The 12,536-nt window shown below is 44.0% G+C and overlaps 1 protein-coding gene across 6 annotated transcripts in view; it reads right to left on the bottom strand.

Annotated features, from left to right (window-relative positions):
* Positions 1-12,536, bottom strand: part of LOC122557975 (tumor protein p53-inducible protein 11-like) — a 194,281-nt gene that overhangs the window by 28,362 nt on the left and 153,383 nt on the right. The gene's annotated exons all lie outside the window — the stretch shown is intronic.

Genomic DNA, 12,536 nt, shown 5'->3' with positions numbered 1-12,536 from the left:
CAATTGAACCCGGGTCTCTGGCGCTATGAGACAACAGTGCTAACCACCGTGTCACCCATTCTGTACATTTTCTGTAACAGGTTTAACGAAAAACAAAAGGTGTAATGTTTCACTTCTGATCACACACGTGCAGTGCATAAAAGTGACAGTTTCATTTCTTATGCAATGAACACTGGAGGTAGAAGTACGCTATATGCAGGTATGTTATTCCACATACGTCCATTTTCATTAGAAAAAAGACAAACCAAAAATGCATGCACTATTATTTGCAGTGTGTTGCTGGAAAATCACAGCGGGTCAGGCAGCATCCGAGGAGCAGGAAAATCGACTTTTTGGGCTGGAGCCATTCATTAGGAATGAGGCTAGGAGCCTCCGGGATCTCCTCCCACCTCCCCCTCACTCCTGAAGGGCTCCGGCTCGAAAAGTCGATTTTCCAGCCCCTCGGATGCTGCCTGCTGAGCTGCTGCGCTTTTCCAGCAACACACTCTCGACTTTGATCTCCAGCATCTGCAGACCTCACTGTCTCCTATCATTTGTAGTGACAAGTTACCCAATATATAAAAAAAACATTATTCATTAACAAGACTGAGCTGTAGTCTGTTCCCAATTCCATCAGCCTCTGAACATGATCAGCAATTAGTTCTATGGGGGTCAGATTTTGTCCTACTGACATGCATGCTAGTTGCTGTCAATGAGCTTCTGCTCATTCCTGAGGTGATGTTCCCTCTTTGTGGCGTACCGCTCCGGTGGTGAATGCTTGATGACAGCAAGACTCTTGTCTTCCAGATTCAACGTTTCTACGAGATCGATGATATCCGCAGCAGCTCGAGCTGTTGTTGCTAAGTTGAAAGGAAGTTGCGACTTGCTCTTTGCCCCTGTCCTGTTGCACACCTTTGGCGGTCAGCTTGCATAAATGCTCACACTCAGGTGATAAGTTAGTCAAATACTTTCCCACACGGTCACAAATCTAACACTCCATATCACATCTGTTGGTAGCTGCCTCTCTGCTACAGCTCTCAGCTGGTCAGGATTCAGGGTGAATCCTTTTACTGATAGTCCATGACTATTATATTTGACTTACATTTGCAACTTTTTCTTGTTGTTCCTTTCTTTTACTTACCACACTTTCTCTTCTGCTTTCATCTGCTTACCAAGCTCTTTAAAGAATGATTTCTTGGGGTGTTCCTGCTCTTCTCTCTAGAACTTTGGATCCCCAGGGAGTTGGTGAGACCCCTGGGTTCCCCTGTTACAGAGTCACAGTCATAGAGCCATACGGCATGGAAACAGACCCTTCAGTCCAACTCATCCACACTGACCATGTTCCCAAACCAAACTAGTCCCACCTGCCAGCATTTGGCCCATATCCCTCCAAACCTTTCCCATTTATGTACTTATCCAAATGTCTTTTAAACATTGTAACTGTACCTGCATCCACCACCTCCTCTGCAAGTGCATTCCACACATGAACCACTCTCTGTGTAAAAAAGATGCCCCTCATGTCTTTTTTAAATCTTTCCCTTCTCACCTTAAAAAAATACACCCTCTAGCTTGGAATTCCCTCACTCTAGGGAAAAGACCTTTGCTAGTCATTGTAAGTGCCCCCAATGATTTTATAAATCTCAATAAGGTCACTCCTCAACCTCCTCTACACCAGTAAAACAAGTCCCAGCCTACCCATATAACTAAAACCTTCCATTCCCAGCAACATCCTGACAATTCATTTGTGAACCCTCTCCAACTTAATAACATCCTTCCTATAGCAGGGCGACCAGAACTGGACACAATACTCCAATTGTCTTTCAGGGTGGATTGGAGGGCAGCTGGATCTCTCCTTCAGCAGATACTGAGATGGTCTCTCACTCTCAGGCACTTTGCGATGATGTTCACCAGGACATCATTCGAGACCTGGAAGAACTGGAAACCTGTGTAACCTTTCAGGATCTGTTCAGCAACCAATGGCTTACTGTATTGCAAACCCCTGCAAATCTCTTCTGGTACATGTGGGGTTACCAGCCCAAGCTTCAGACTTGCTTCAGCTCAGATGAGTGCGTTTGCTTAACATTTATGACCTGGAACTGCAGCTCAACGTTCTTCCCGTTGTATTTGGCTCCCAGATTTGTTTATCCTCTTAGGATGAGTGTTGTTCACCATATCGTCTCAAACCTCCCTTCAAAGGTTCCATATTGAGCCACTTTGCAGAGACCTGCAAAGGTTACAATGTTGCATGAAACTCCAGTGTCTATCTGACACACCGACTTGATGCTCTCATTCTGTTCATCATTCCAACAGTCCCAATGTACCTAGCACCTTGAGAACCGATGATGCTAACTTGCTCATCAGAATCATTAGCTGCCATCTCTCCAGAAGCTATCTTTATCAGCTAGCTTCATTTCTATCCAGCTGAACACTTGTGTGAAAGGGGACTGGTCCTTCTGCAGCTATAGTTCCCTGTGCTGGGCTTGCTTCCTTTTTTTTACATGGAGTCCTCTGCAACATTTACATCATGCCCTCTGGACTTGATCTTTCTACTGCCTCTTCTGCAAAGATATCTCTTTTATATTGACATGTCGCTCTTGTTCAGCCTGGACTGTCGGCAGAATGGAAAAGCCTCATTTGTTTTGCCATTAAGATGCTGTAGCTGGCGACTGACAGCCTCAGAACTTCTTCACATGTCAATAGTTTTCCTGAAAGTCAGTAAGTTTCTCCTCTCTCAGCAGATGTCCTCTGATGACAGGATCACCACTACCCGAGACAAGATCACCTTTCAGGATTCAGCTATATATGTGAGTGCCATCACAAACTATTCAATAGTTTCCCTCTCCTCCTGAGCTCTGATGTTGAATCATTCACGACTGAAACTATGCACAAAAACATGAATATGTGATTTGAAGTACATTCTCAAAATCTCCAAAGTCTTCAAAATCTTTCCAATTTGTGTTCTCTGCTCATCAAAGAGGTGCAATACAAACTGAAACACTCTTTTCCCAGAAATGGTAGCAATTTTACTACGTTTACATGCTTAGAGATTTTATTTAATTCTATAGCTAGGTCATAGTTTCCGACTGAGACAAGAGCTAATTCCAATTCTGTCTCATATGTCCTTTCAGCCCCACAGCAACTAGGAGTGGAAAATTCACAGCCATTCTGATTCATCCAACTCTTCAAAATGGCAGACTGTGCTTTTAATTTGTTCTTGTTTTTTTTCCTCAAACAATGGCTGGTTCTCTTGCACTTCTGAAAATCCACACAACTTCAGCTGGACACTTTATGTTTCGAGTGACGTGGTTAAAAACTGCCCAAAACCAAACTTATGGAGATGTAAAAATCACATGACTTTGGCAAGCAAGCCCGTACTTGACTTTGAAAATGAATTTCTCTAACTCACATCAAAGAGAAAGTGTCACCCTTGCGTATCTGTCTTTGAAGTTAACTAATGGCACTTTCATGTTAATGATGATTAGCATTAATTGTACACTAAGTTAAATAATGGGACATAAAAGAACACAGAGTTAATGGTTCAAAAACAAATTCTCCTTGTATAACAAATTTATATTTTTATATTTTGTTGTATAGCGCAACAAAACCAACCAAAGCACTTCACTGAATTGGCAGTGAACCCAGTTTATCCAACTCATAAAGCTGAACAAACCTCCATTTTTCATGACAACAAACACAGAAATTGCTGGAAAAGCTCAGCAGGTCTGGCAGCACCTGTGGAGACAAATCAGAGTTAACGTTTCCAGTCCAGTGACGATGCCTCAGACCTTTCCGTTTCTAATTAATCGCTAAATGTAACCCAGTGTCAAGTATGGCCGCCCGAAAGGACGAGTACACGAGAGTTTCACCTTCACTGACTATGCTGGCCTTAATGAAATGATAACCTCCTTCACAGGCTACATCTGACAGAGATAAATATCATCTGCCAACTACCTAAAGGCTCCTGATAAATACAGACAGATAAACCTTGGAAAAAGTTGATGATCATGTTATTAAAAGAAAGGCTCTGCCTGCGTTAAAGCAATAATACCAAGTGACTTAATCTGGACTGAACATCAACCAAGTAACAGCTGTACCTTCCTGGCACAGTACTTCGAGGAAAACTGCTCCAATAAATCAGCAACTCTGTCTGATTGCGGATTACTCAGTGTGCATGACAAGCCTATTGATATGATTAATTCCAGCAGTGAGGCAAGCAAGGAGGATTTCAAGTAAGTTTTATATCGAAGAACAGTACAGCACAGAAACAGGCCTTTTGGCCCTCCAAGCTAGTGCTGCCACATTTTACTAATCCTGTCTTCACTTACAGGATCTGTATCCTTTCATATTCCCTTCCTGTTCATGTATTCATCCAGGTGCTTCCTGAATGCTGCTATTGTCTGCTCCCACCACCTCCTCTGGCAATGTGTTCCAGACTCGCGCCACCCTTTGTGTAAAAAACGTGCCTCACACATCTCTCTTAAACCTCCCCCTCACACCTTGAACCTGTGTTCCCTAGTAAGTGACCCCTCCACCCTGGGAAAAAGCCTCAGACTTTCCAATCTATCCATGACATTCACAATCTTATAAACTTCTATCAGGTTGTCCCAGTGAAAATAAACCCAGTTTATCCAACCTTTCTTCATAAATAAAATCCCCCATACCAGGCAGCATCCTGGTAAACCTTTTCTGTACCCTCTCCAAAGCATCCACATCTTTCTGGTAGTTTGGTGACCAGAACTGTATGCAATATTTCAAGTGTGGCCTAACTAAAGTGTTACGAAGGTGTAGCATAATTTGCCTATCCTTATACTCAATGTCCCTTCCAATGAAGGCAAACATGCCATTCGCCCTTTTTACTACCTTATCTATCTGAGCTGCCACCTTCAATGATCTATGGACCTGCACACCCAGATCCCTCTGCAAATCAATACCCCTATAATATTTAATGCATAATTTCCATTTGTATTTTAACTTCCAAAATGCATAATCTCACATTTGTCTGGATTAAATTCTATCTGCCAGTTTTCTGCCCATGCCTCCAACTTATCTACTTCCTGCTATATCCTCTGACAATATTCCTCACTATCTGCAACTCCATTAATCTTTGTATCTTCCACAAACTTACTAATTAGACCTGCAACATTTTCCTCCAAATCATTTTTGTTGACCACGAATAATAGAGGTTCCAGCACTGATCCCTGAGGAACACCACTAGTCACAACCCTCCATTCCGAAAAGCATCCTTCCACCACTACCCTCTGTCTCCTCTGGCTAAGCCAGTTCCATATCCATCATTCCAGCTCACCCCAATACCATGTGACTTCACCTTTTGTACCAGTCTGTGATGAGGGACCTTGTCAAAAGCTTTATTGAAGTCCATGTAGACAACATCAATTGCTTTTCCCTCATCAATCATTTTCGTCAGCTCAGAAATTTCAATCGAGTTAGTGAGGCACGACCTCCCCTGTACAACACCACACTGTCTATCGCTACTCTATCCATTTGCTTCTAAATGTGTACAGATCTTGCCCCCGAGAAACTTTTCCAACAATTTCCACACCACCGACGTGAGACTCACAGGCCTATAGTTTCCTGGATTATCCCAGCTACCCTTCTTAAATGAGACAACATTGGCTATTCTCCAGTCCTCTGGGACAATACCAGCGGCCAAAGAGGATCCAAAGGTGTCTGTCAATGCTTCAGCAATCTGTTCTCTTGCCTCCCTCAATATTCTAGGAAAGATCCCATCAGGACCCGGGGATTTAATACGGACAACACCTCTTCCTTTTTAATAGCAACTTGGCCTAGAAACGTGACACTCCCTTACCTGAGATCATCCGCACTTGGAGATCTCAAACTCAAGAAATCCATTGGATTTCAGATTAAATGAAACATCTTTAGACAGTAATATCATTCAGCCTCCACTTGGGTTTGTTACCTCATAACTATGAGCTGCCTGAGACGTACATTATGAGAGGTCGAGTGAGATCATGGTTAGACATCCTTCAGACTGCTAGGTGCTCCTAATCACACATCTCACGATGTAATGGGTTAACTATGGAACAATTGCTCACCAGATACCACCTCTCTGTGGAGGGAGAGGGCTAAGGAAATGCAAGTCCCTCTTTGCTTTTGTTGTGGATTGGGCGAGAGGTGGCAGTGGGAATGGTTGCTTGTAGCGTGAGTCCAGTTGGAGTGGCCTTCCGCTCTCAGACTCTGCTCAATAGTTACCCTGCGGGAAGCCTTGCAGCTGATTCCCCTCACAGGAAGTTTGCTGTCAATTGGAGGAAATTGCATCATCAGTGCTGTTAACCTGAGGCAAAAAAGAGCAGCAGCTGGGCGAGCTTCATCAAATTAGAAAAGATTCAAGGTCCAGGACTAAAGTCAAACTCGGAGCCTGACAGCTCTCAGAGCGTGATACGTTCTCTCTCTCTCTCTCTCTCTCTCTTATGCAGGAAAAGATCCAGGTCACAGAGACAGCAACTAAGTTACATGGCAAATAGTAGCAAGTGACAGAAATGGGGAGGCAATAGCTTAATGGCATTATCGCTGGCTATTAATCCGGAGACCTAGGTAATGGTCTAGGGGAACTGGGGTCAAATCTCGCCATGGCAGATGAATTCAATAAAATCGGGAATTAATAGTCAAATGATGACTGTGAATCCATTGCTGTTTGTCGAAAAACTTATCTGACTCAGTTATGTCCTTTAGGGAAGGATATTGCTATCCTTAGCTGGTCTGGCCTGTATGTGACTCCAGTCCCACAGCAATGTGGTTGACTCTTAACTGCCCTCTGGTTAATTAGGGATGGGCAATAAATGCTGACCTAGCCAGCATCACCCTCATTCCATGCATGAATTAAGAAAAAGCTAACTGGGAGAAACTGGGGATAGTCGATAGTTGATTCCATTCTGTGGAGTGGCACTATGGCTGAAGTGGGGATTAGCACTGCTGCCTTACTGCCCCAGGGTCCCAGGTTCGATTCCAGCCTTGGATGACTGTCTTTGTGGAGTTTACACATTCTCTAGTTTCCTCCCACAATTCAAAGATGTCCAGGTTCGGTGGACTGGCCATGCTAAAATTGCCCGTGGTGTGTGGGGATGTGCAGGCTATGTGGATTAGGCACAGGAAATGCAGGGTTATCGGGATAAGGTTGGGGGTGGGATATTCTTCAGAGCGTCAGTGTGGACTCAATGGGCTGAATAATCTGTTTCCACACGATCAGAATTCTACAACTCAATTTCTCATTCACCCCCGTGTGTATGAACAGCAGTGCACAGGAACATTAAAGCAATAAAGGAAAGGTCAGTGGGATATTCTGTTGAGAGCGTTGCAATACAAAGGGAAGAAGATTGCTTCAGTTAGACTCAGTCTGGGAACGGTGGTGCTGGAAAAGCACAGCAGGTCAGGCAACATCCGACGAGCAGGAGAATCGATGTTTTGGGCCTGACCTGCTGTGCTTTTCCAGCACCACACTCTTGACTCTGATCTCCAGCATCTGCGGTCCTCACGTTCTCCTCGGTCTGGGATCTGCCTTGTGTACCACACCTCAGGAAGCATGCAGGACCCATGAAGGATCAGCAAATTTATACTGGCACAGAAACAGTTAAAGAGTCTGGACAGGTTTATGAACCAGGCCTTTATTCCCTCAAGGTTGAGTAGTGAGACTATTACGAAAGTTGGGTAGAGAGAAATAAACTATTCTCTCTGGGTGGCAGAGCACAAAAATGAGGGGGTCACGATCATAAAAAGTTATATCGAGCCTTTGACATAATGCCAAGGTGCTTCACAGCACCATTACAAAACAACGTGAAATAACTCTACTGAGGCCAGTATCCTGTCATCAGGTTACCCTTTATTTAGATATGAACAGGCCTTGACTATAGCACTGGCTCATTCAGGGTCAGGGACCAGCATCTCTCACACTCACCCTTTTCTGTAAACCTGATTGGACCAGACTTAACAGCCCCAATTAGGGAACTCATATTCAATAAGGTCCACTTGGTTAAACCTCATTACAATTACCACAAGGGGAAACACAGAATCAAAGAGCACTGATATGTGCAGGATTGTAAGGCTAGAGGAGACGAGAGAGATAGGGAAAGGGGTGAGGTGACCGAGGAATCAACGTACAAGGACGGGACTTTCAAAACCATGTCATAAAACCATAGAGGTTTTACAGTTAGGAAAGAGGCCCTTTAGCCTATTGTATCTGTATCAATCACTGAACATCCAACTATTCTAAACCCCTTTGTAAGCACTTGTACTGGAGCCTTGTGTACTGTGGAGTTTCAACTTTTCATCTAAATAATCCTTAAATCCAGTGTACCAGCCTCAACCGCCCTTTTAGGCAGTCAGTTCCTCGACATCCCATAACTCTCTGGGTCAAAACATGTTTCTTCAAATCCCACTGAAACCTCCTGTAGCTCACCTGGAAACTGGACCCAGTGCTCTTTATCTGAAGGGGAAGTGTGAGTCAGCAAGGACAGGAAGATGGGACCTGGTCAGAACTCATTCATTGTTAGCGATTCTCCACCCCATGTGTTAAGGATGAAGGCTGTAGAGAGCAGTTCCATTATTCTGTGTGGACGTGGAGATGCAACGGGACAAGAATGTGTAATTAAACGAGTCGAGCAATGGAGATGAGTGCAAAGGGAAAAGAACAAGGGAAAGTTTACCTTTGCCACAGTCATGAGTAAAAAATGACAGATTCAACTTGGTTTTAGCCGAAAGAAACCTTAACACGTTTGCTTACCTTAGCAACAATGTCCTTCATGCAATAATTTACCTTCTTGATAGCTGCTATTGGCTCAGCATCCACGTGTTCTCAGGTATTAGTCTGTCTGAGGGGCTGGATTTACTGAAATCTAAAACAGCATTAACACTCTGCTTGCCTCAGTGAGTGTTTCAGCAAGTCCTCAGAAAGTTTGAAAACCTGGCGATGGTCAACGTTAAAACAAAAAGATGCCCTTGACAGGACACGCAGATCCTCCAATGGGAGGGTGGTTGCTTTGGAGCACGGACTGAAGATGTACATTAGGATCAGGAGAGGTCCCAGTGCAACTGACTCTGTGGTGGTCCACCAGGAAACAAATCTCCGATGGGTATAAACTCAACATAAAGCCCTCCCAGAACGTTCCCAGCTCTGAACTGGAGTCAGTGAGTGGTGCCAATGTACTTAGCCTAATAGCTAGTCAGGAAAAGGTGGAGGAATTAATGTCTGTTGTAACTTGTGGGTAACTATTAAACTGACCCCAACAATTCACCTTTAACCTCCATCAACTGACCATCCCAAATCCCAACATCCATTAGAGGTCACTAATAAACCAAAACACTGCAGGTGCTGGAAACCTGAAATAAAACCAGAAAGATCTGGAGAAACTCAGCAGGTTTGTCAGCATCTGTGGAGACAGAGAGAGAGTTAACGCTTCAAGTCAGATGTGTTCCCTCTAAACCTCATGGACACCCGACAACTTCCTAGCAAGTACGGCCTCAACTCCCCTGCGACACTCGCTCATGCTGCGTCTGTCTTTAAAATGTAACCATGATGTGCAGGTGCTGGCGTTGGACTAGGATGGACAAAGTTAAAAATCACACAACACCAGGTTATGGTCCAATAGGTTTATGTGGAAGCACTAGCTTTCAGAACGCTGCTTCTTCATCAGGTAGGTCCATTCTTGCAATCAATAATACATCTCAAGAAAATGTATAACTTAGTCAGAAAATCGACTTTGCTCCAGAAAATCAAGAGATTGAGGTAACATTTCAGTAGAGTCATAGAAGCCCACAGCATGAAAACAGGCCCTTCAGCCCATTCTGCCCAGTTTTCACAATGTAAACTAGTCCCATTTGCTTGCATCTGGTCCATATCCCTCCATACCTACCCCATCTATGTACCTGGCTAAATATTTCTTAAATGACAAATATCTTCCATTTTTCGTCCACAGTCTAAAACAAAGGAAATCAAGAGATGTGATCTCTACAACTAATGAGAGGAGAGTACTGATTGGTTGGTGTTGGGCTCTGATTGGTTAAGGACAAGCCAACCATTATTGCTGATTAAATCAGATACGTGTAGTGATTGGTCAGCACAGTGCTGTGAAAGATGAGCCAATGGATGGCTATCACTTACTTTGCTGAGTTAAACAGGCACAGTGTGTGTACATGTTCCTCCTCCCTGTGAGGAACATGTGAGTGTGTCACACAGAAAGCCTGACTGACAATCCAAAATCATTGTAGCTCTAGGCCCAACCCTCTTCAGCTGCTTCATCACTAATCATCTCTTCATCATAAGGTCAGAAATGGGATGTTCTCCAATGATTGGAGAATGTTCAACACCATTTGCAACTCCTCAGACACTGAAGCAGTCCATGTACAAAGGCAGCAAGATCTGGACAATATCCAGGCTGGGCTGACAAGTGGCAAGTAACATGGGCGTGCCACACAAATGCCAGGCGATGATGATCTCAATGAGGGAATTGTGTCACCACATCTTGATATCACATTTATATCCCACAAATTAAAAAAAGCATGTGTATTGGTGTGATACCATCTTACTGAATAAACGTCAGACATCCTGAATAGAAACTATTGTAACATGGTTTAGTGACACCAAGTTTTCAGGAACATCAGGTTTTCACACCCTAATCTTTAGATTGACTGTGTTAGAAAATAGTCACGAAGAGGAGAGAAATGGGCAGGCTTTGTTGAAGCTGCTTTCTGTTTCATGGTACTTGAATCCTCTTTTTTTGCCTTACTTCAACACTCAATACTGACTGCCATTTCTAACATCAGACTGGTGTTCTTATTTTTTAAATTTCTGCTTCGACTTAAGTTTGAAAATGTCCGATTCCAGCCAGCTGTTAAAGCAGTAAATTATATTTTTGGAACAGCAGCATTTTCACTGTATCCTGAATTGTCAATCTTGTGGTGTGTTCTATGTCAGTTGACAAAACAGCAATTGTGATATACTGCCCATTAGTGGTAACACTAAACAATCCTCAATATTTCATTGTGACGTAGTCAGTATTATTCTCAATAACACATGATTTTACTGACGGTCATGGTACCTTGTACGCTGTGTATTCATTAATGTGTTAGAATGATCCAACATATCAAAAATTAAGGAGTTGGTGGATATGTTTTGTGACTTGTATAAATGTCAGATGATATTGTTAGCTGGGGTGATAGAACCAGATTCAGGAACTCCCTGCACAAAGCAGGGATATGTTGCCACCATGTTCTCAACCACCTGTACACCTTATATTTAAGCATCCAGTTTCTACTCTAGTCTTTTCCTGAAGACTCTTTGTCTCTCCCAGTCGTCTCTACAACTTAGCTTCTCCCCAATGCCCACCCCTGCCAAATTAGTGTAGAATTATCAAATCCCTGCAGTGTGGAAGCAGGCCCTTCTGCCCAACAGATCCACACCAACCCATCTCCTATCCTATTACTCAACATTTACCCTTGACTAAGGCATCTCCTTGAACACTATAGGCAATTTAGCATGGTCAATTCACCTAATCCACCCATCTTTAGACTGTGGGAGGAAACCGAGCACCCAGAGGAAACCCACGCAGACACGGAGAGAATGTGCAAACTCCACACAGACAGTTGACCGAGGCTGGGATCAAAGCCAGGCCCATCGCGCTGTGAGGCAGCAGTGCTAACCACTGAGCAACCATAATCATTGAATCCCCCCTCAGATCTGGCCAATTTCTATGCCCTTTGCCAAAGTGCTCTCTTGCCCTATCTTACACGTGCCAAAGTTGACTCAAGGGGAATGTGCTGCCTGGGAGAGTGGTGGAGGTGGACTCAGTATGAGATTTCAAAAAGGAGCTGGATAAATATTTGGAAGTGAGGAACTTAGCTACAGGGATACAGCTGGAGTGTGGGACTAATTGGATACCTCTTTCAGAAGCTGGTACAGAAACAATGGATCAAATAGTCTCCTTCTGTACTCTAAATTACTATGATTCTAAGACTCCTTGTGGAAGTACATTTCTGTGACTTCTAATCTGGTATTGAATGCAAACATTCATCACTGATCTGTCTGAAGTTACAACCAAACTGTGGTGGGCGCCTTGACTGCAGAGGCATCACAGTGGAGACTAATCTCAGCCCATCACCACTGGCTGGTTGGTTAGCTCAGATGGTTAGTGTGGGGTGCTAGTAATGCTAAGGGTGTGGGTTCAATCCTCATACTGACCAGGTACATAGTCATGATTTGAATGCTGTGGATCTGCCCTTGCAGTGTTTGTGCACTTTTTTTGGGGGCGGCTTGGTGGCTCAGTAGTCAGCACTGCTGCCCCACAGCTCCAGGGACCCGGGATCGATCCCAGCCTTGGGTGACTGTCTGTGTGGAGTTTGCACATTCTCCCCGTGTCTGCGTGGGTTTCCTCCAGGAGCTCTGGTTTCCTCCCACAATCCAAAGACATGCAGATCAGGTGAATTGGCCGTGCTGAATTGCCCATAGTGTTCAGGTTAGGCGCATTAGTCAGGGGTAAATATAGGGAATGGGTCTGGGTGGGTTACTCTTTGCAAGGTCGGCGTGGACT

Source organism: Chiloscyllium plagiosum, unplaced genomic scaffold, assembly GCF_037043375.1.
Source record: "Chiloscyllium plagiosum isolate Xiang-an unplaced genomic scaffold, Cpla_swu_hap1 HiC_scaffold_18, whole genome shotgun sequence".
NCBI lineage: Eukaryota > Metazoa > Chordata > Chondrichthyes > Orectolobiformes > Hemiscylliidae > Chiloscyllium > Chiloscyllium plagiosum.
The sequence above is the reverse complement of the archived record's forward strand: the minus strand, read 5'-3'. Positions and strand labels throughout refer to the sequence as shown.